This window comes from Myotis davidii, unplaced genomic scaffold (genome assembly GCF_000327345.1).
Source record: "Myotis davidii unplaced genomic scaffold, ASM32734v1 scaffold609, whole genome shotgun sequence".
Taxonomy (NCBI): domain Eukaryota; kingdom Metazoa; phylum Chordata; class Mammalia; order Chiroptera; family Vespertilionidae; genus Myotis; species Myotis davidii.
In genome coordinates this window covers 2,048,190-2,054,328 of record NW_006300164.1, presented here as the reverse complement: position 1 = coordinate 2,054,328, position 6,139 = coordinate 2,048,190, and the positions used below count along the sequence as shown (strand labels likewise).

The window sequence follows — 6,139 nt, the reverse complement described above, 5'->3', positions numbered from 1 at the left end:
GCCTGAGGACCTGTGGGGGCGCCTGGAGAGGGAAGCCGCGGGAGGAGCAGGACGGGGCCACATTGTGTGTGAGCGCCGAGGGCGCTGGGACTCCAGCTGGATGGAGAGCCCTGGGTGCGAAGGGAGCCGCACAGGAGCAGGCGGGCTGAGAGCTGGGTCCTGGGGTCACAGGCGGGACTCGGGCTGCAGGTGGGGGCTGCCGAAGCAGCTGCCTGCTGGTGCCAGCCCCCTGGACCGGTGCCCAGATGCAGGGTCTCCCCGCAGAGCAATCACAGTCTGCAAGGTGTGCGCCCACCGAGGAGTCGGGGAGACGGACGCCTCCCCACGGAACCACCCTGTGCTGGACCGGGTGCTGGATCCCATCAGAACAGGAGCCGCCATGTGCCCTGTGCCCACGAGGAGAGGCACGCGCCTCCCGATGAGTGGAGAGATGATTAAAAACTCAAGCGGAGAAAGAGAACATGTAAACAGCAGCCACACGGAACTGTCAGAACCGAGAACTGAAGCGTGAGCGTCACACGCACCAGATGGGCCTCGCTAGCAGAGGGGAGGAGAGAGACTCGTCAGCGCACCGGAGCCCAGGATGATGGCAACCACCCACCATGAGGAAGGGGTGGCACCGAAGGCGGCGCCTCCATCGCTGGGAACAGGCATCGCTCGCACCCAGGGGTCCCGCCTCCATAAAGGGCGGAGCCTCGGGCAGTGAGAAGGGGACGGGTCACCTGACGGACAGCGGAGTGAGCCTCGCCCGGGATCCCCGGGGGAGCTGCAGGGCGCCCCGGGGTGGACGGAGGGTGCTGGGCGCGGTGTGGGTCTCCAGGACGAATGAGGGGCATCGGCAACGACCGACGAGCACCAGGAAAAGAGAAAACGACTGTTTTCCCGGAGTGAGTAGGAGGGGGAAGGGAATAAAGGTGGGACACCAAGTCCAGGAAATTGGAAACCGACACAAAATAGACACAATTAACGGACCAAGAAACGAAAATGAGAAAAGCACAAACCGTCAACATCGGGAAGGACGCAGGTGGCTGTTCCAGATCTTTCCAAGAGAGTAAGAAAGCGTTACGAGTCACTATCTGCCAATAAGCTCAAGGAGATCAAAAACACAAGAGGATTCACGAATAACTTTACGCTAACAGATCTGACAGCTTCAGCTAAAAGGACGAATTCCCAGAAGAAGGCTCCCTATCCAGGGGACCCTAGACAAGAGGAAGTCCGAAAGTCTCTACAGCTATTTTGTAAAATCAAAACAAACCATCCTTTTCACCTCCCCCCGCTCCCCCAGAAAAAGTCCAGGCCAAAATGCTTTCGCCGGTGAATTCTACCAACTATTCCAAGAGGAAAAAACATCAGATTTACACAAGCCCTTTCGGATGACAACAGGGAAGGGGCCACCTCTCCACCTGTTTTGCGAGGCCAGCCGAACCCTGTCACCAGAACAGACAGGGGCGTCGTAAGAAAACCCAGCCACGACAAACCAGTGTCCCGCGTGATCACCGACAAGAGAGTCCTTCACAAAGTCCCTAGCGGTTTCCGGAATCCAGCAGCATTTGACCGCACAGGGTGGAGGCCGGAAAGCAAGGATGGTTTAACCCTTGACAATCAGTCACTGAAATTTACCATAATTAACAGGATAAAGGAGAGTCCATTATCACAAAATGACCTGGGCCAGGGGAACATGCTGGTCCCCCCAAGATGGCCGCAGAGGAACGGACCGAGGTGAGCACCCTGGGCCTCGCAGCCAGAGGCGGGCAGGGCTCCTGACGAGGGAGAGGGGCTGTGCAGGTGGCTCCCACGCACCCAGGCTGGCCCCCCGGGTCCTGCTGGAAGGACAGGCGGTGCTCGTGGGCACCGGCCAGGCAGTTCTGCAAAGTCAGTCCAGGTTCTCAGTCCGATGGCAAAGGATGGGCTTCCTCAGGGGAGGAGCGAGATGTGGGAGACAAATACAGAATAAAACGCAACTGGTCACACAGTGGAAGCTGGAGAGGGTACCAGGAAGGGCTGGCAACCGGGATGCAGGTGGACAGCACCTAACGGCCACCAGCAAGGGGAGGAAGAGGGCTCTGTGGGTGCGGCTGCCCTCGAAGGTGCCATCCTGCCCTGCGTGTTCGGAAAGCCGGGCTTCGGGGGGGGGTGCCCACAGCCATGGGCACTGCTGTGGACGTGGCGGTTGGAACCCCAGAGGCAGGAAAGTGGTCCTTCTCCTGGGGCCACAGTGCCAGGGGGACACGGGGGCCACCCCCTGCCCGGAGGCCCCAGCTTCCCTCTGCAGGACAGCGGCTCCCAGGACCCTGTGGGCACTGGTTCCTGGACGTGGGCCTGGTGAGCTCTGGTCCCAGAGAGCGGGTGACCTGGCAGCTGGAAGTCCTGCATTTCAGCCCCGTCTCTGGCTGTGACTCGGGGTCATGGCTGCCTGGGTCTCGGGCTGCCCTGGTTCGAAGGGGGTGGGGAACAGGTCACCTGTCCCCCCACCCGTCCTGCTGGACCACTCGAGGGTTCCAAGCTTGCTCTTTGCTCCCACGCCCATGCCAGGCTCGCCATCATCGCTTCCCGTGGCTTCCTGATTCCAAGCGTGTGCTGCTGGTGCCCGAGGGGGGCCTTCACACAGTAGGTTCTCAATTCAGGAGCCTCGGTTTAACAAGAACCGTGGGGCGGGGGAGCCCGGGAAGGGAGGGCCAGGCCGGGCGGGGCGGCTGAGGGGTGCTGGGCTCAGCGCCCGCCTGGAGGAGGGGGAGGCCAGGCAGCCACCGCTGCTCCAAGCACAGGCCACAGGACACCTCGCGTGGGTCCGGCCTCATTTGCTAGGAAATTTGCAGAGAGGAGAGAGGAGGGTTAGTGCCGTTACCTTGGCAACTGCTCTGTCACATTCTAATGAGGCTGGCGAGGAAGGAGGCTTCTTAAAGCAGCAGGAAGCCCATCCATTGCCGCTCCCTGAGTCAGCGGGCAGGCTCCCTCCGGGACAGCAGAAGGGGGGTGGGCGGGGTGGAGGGGAGCTGGGACCCGATGTACCAGCTGATGAGCAGAGCGGTGCCCGATGGCTCTGTACTCACTGGGCCACGTCCGAGCACAGCTCAGAGGTTCAGGGCTGGTGTGAAGGGACAGGGCTGCTGCCCGACGGGCCGAACCCCCGGGCCCGGGCCCCACGCCCACCTCCCCACCGAGCTGCCACCCTGAGGCGCTCCGTGGCTCCCCAGATGGGAAAGCCGCTGCTAGGAAGGAAAGCAAGAATCTGACCAGTCGGCAGAGAGCTGTGGCCTGGCCCTGGCTGTGGGCACCTCGTGCCTGGACTTCAGGCAGCCCAAAGGGGCCATCGGAAGCCAAGACCCCCGGGGAGCCTGCTGGCGGCCCCCGGGACCAACGACCGGGGTGGGGTGAACACGAACATCACAAACCCTAGGGCACTGACCATGCAGAGGCGGGAAGGGGAGGCCAGAGGGAGGGACACGAAACGCCCATCTTTCTGGCCAGCCCGTGGCCGACGTGGGCAAATGGAACATGTCTCCGCGGACTTTCTTTCTCCGTCTCCATTCCTTGTTTCGCTGCAGTTTTCCATCCTTTGGGCAAGTTCAGGTGCAGCCCAGGCCTTGTCCGCCGCAAAGGACCTGCAGCTCCGTGGCACGGCCGTGGCTCACCCGCCCAGCGGCTGGCAGCGGGGTGGGGGGCCGACTCGCCCAGGGTCACAGGTCACAGGGAGGGGTTGGGGCTCAGAGGACCTGGTCTCCCACATCCCTTAGCCTCCCTCTGCACTCGCTCAGAAAACGCCCGCCTAGCGGTCGCCACGCAGTGACGACACGGGCTGTTCTGGTCTCGCTGTGACATCATGCTCTGCACTTTGCTTCCGGCCGGTGTGGCTCAGTGGTTGAGTGTCGACCTATGAACCAGGAGGGCAGGGTTCAATTCCCGGTCAGGGCACAGGCCCCGGTTGTGGGCTCGGTCCCCAGTGTGGGGTGTGCAGGAGGCAGCCGATCCATGATTCTCTCTCATCCTTGATGTTTCCATCTCTCCCTCTTTCTTCCTCTCTGAAATCAATTTTTTAAAAGAATTTTTTTAAAGCAATGCAATGAGTCTTGCATTAAAAAAACACAGCAACCCACAGCCTTATTAAGATATAATTCACATACCTTACAATCCGCCCCTTGAAAGTGTGCCATTCAGTGGTTTGGGGTATCATACATCATTATTTCTTTCGATTGTGGTTACAAATTGCAGATCTAGTAAAATTTTAACCGTTTTAAGGGAACACTTTAGTGGCAATGATGACACTCACGCGGAGCAGGACCGGCCCTCAGCTCCCGGCGCGGGCTCCCTCCATCCCCGTGGGCTCCCTCGGGGCCGGGGGCCACCGCGTGGCTTCCTCTCATCGCTGAGCGAGAGAGCGCTGGGCAGGCACAGGCACAGGCAGGAGAACAAGACTCCCACCGCCCGTCTCTATTCCCAACTGTGTCAGCATCCAGCCCACCCTGCCTGCGAGGCCCCACCAGGAAGTGCCCGCCTGGGCAGGGGGCGGGGGATCTGGCCCCCGAAACCCACCCACCTTGGCTCCCCTGGAGCCCAGCCCTCAGCGCTCAGAGAACAGAGTTCCCCCGGGGAAGAGCCCTGGAGAGGGGGCGTGGCAGCCCCCACACCTGCTCTCTCGAGGTCCCCAGGCCCAGCTCCTTCACCCAATGCCCAGGGGGGCCTCCTCCAGAGCCCAGTGGCATGGTGACTGGGTGGCATGGTGACCAGGTGGCATGGTGACCGGGTGGCATGGTGACTGGGTGGCACGGTGACCGGGTGGCATGGTGACCGGCAGGAGTTGGCTGGCATCTGGGCCTCGCTCTGGAACGCCCTGGGTGGCCCTGTGAGTCCCCTCCCCCACCCGCAGGGCTCCTTCCCACCTGTGACCGAGGACACGGGACCACGTCGCCCACAGCTGTGCCTCCTGTGGCCGGGGGAGCCTCCAGCTGTCAGCGCTTTTCCTCATGGAGCTTCTTTGCAGGACAGACATGAGAAGTGAAGGTGGTTGGGGTTCCTCCCGAATGAAGGATTGACCTGGAGAGCGGGTCCCAGGCCCAGCTCCCGTGGTTGGAAGACTTGGTCTCCCGCTGGGAGCTCATCTGGAAGGACCGGCATAGGGGGAGGGGGAGGGGGAAGCGAGGAAGCTGTGCCCACAGCCCATGGTGGCCAGGCCTGGGGGTGAGGGTGGACGCTCAGGGGCTCAGGCCAGGCTTCTTGGGGAGGCAGAGCTGTGTCCCGTCTCAAGCAGCCCCACAGGGTCCCTCACGAACCAGTGCCTACCCACCCCACGTGCACGCACCCACCCAGGACACAGCACCCACCCCCACGTGCACACACCAACCCCACGTGCACGCACCCACACCCACGTGCACTGTCTTTTTAATTAAAAATCATACAAGGTTGAGGTGTGGGGCGGAGGGATGTGTGACACACAGTGCTTAGAGAAATTGATTTTCCAGGACAAGCAAGAGAGCACAAATGCTTAAATAATCTGCGACAGGTGAGCTTCCATGGACAATTGTGGATTGCTAAGAAACAGGCAGATAGAGGTGATTGCTGTGGGAGAAACAGGAAAAAGCTGCACAGGCAAGGCATTGAGGGTCAGTATGGTGGTGGTAAAGGCTCAAGGTCATCATCCTCAGATCCCAAGGTATGCAGGGACCACCCAGAAAGTCAGGTATAGCACAGGGCCTCTCACCCTGCTTCAACATCTTCAGCAGAATTGGGCAGGAGAGGAAAAACAGAGGGTTGGACACTGGGGATGAAGGCAGGAGAGGAGAGGGGTGAAGAGAAAAGGGGAGATGCAAGAGGAGGCGTGGAGAGAAAGAGGAAAATCAGGGGGGACAGGAAGCGGGAAGGGACTCAGGAGGAAAGGGGAGAAGAGAAGCCACCTAAAGTCCATCACTATGGAGCCCTGACAGAATCAGGCTCCGGCCGTACAAGGGACTCCTATGCAGCAATTAAAAAGCATGCTGTCGATCTGTATTTATTGGCATGGAGAGACGGCTGCCATATACTGCTAAGCCGGGAAGGCTGCTTACAAAACAGGGTATGTAATAATAGCCCAAGGTTAAAAATATTTTTTGGCACAGAAGGGAAGTCTGGACGGACCTGTAACTTGTGGTGAGTAGGCGTGGTGAGA

The 6,139-nt window shown here is 60.4% G+C and overlaps 1 long non-coding RNA gene across 1 annotated transcript; it reads right to left on the bottom strand.

Annotated features, from left to right (window-relative positions):
* Positions 1 to 21: 21 nt before the first annotated feature.
* Positions 22 to 5,250, bottom strand: LOC102764224. Its single transcript, XR_001516020.1, has 3 exons — positions 4,878 to 5,250; positions 4,122 to 4,211; positions 22 to 3,209 (listed from the first exon to the last, which is right to left on the bottom strand). It is a non-coding gene; the product is annotated as an uncharacterized LOC102764224 (long non-coding RNA).
* Between the last annotated feature and the right edge of the window lie 889 nt (positions 5,251 to 6,139).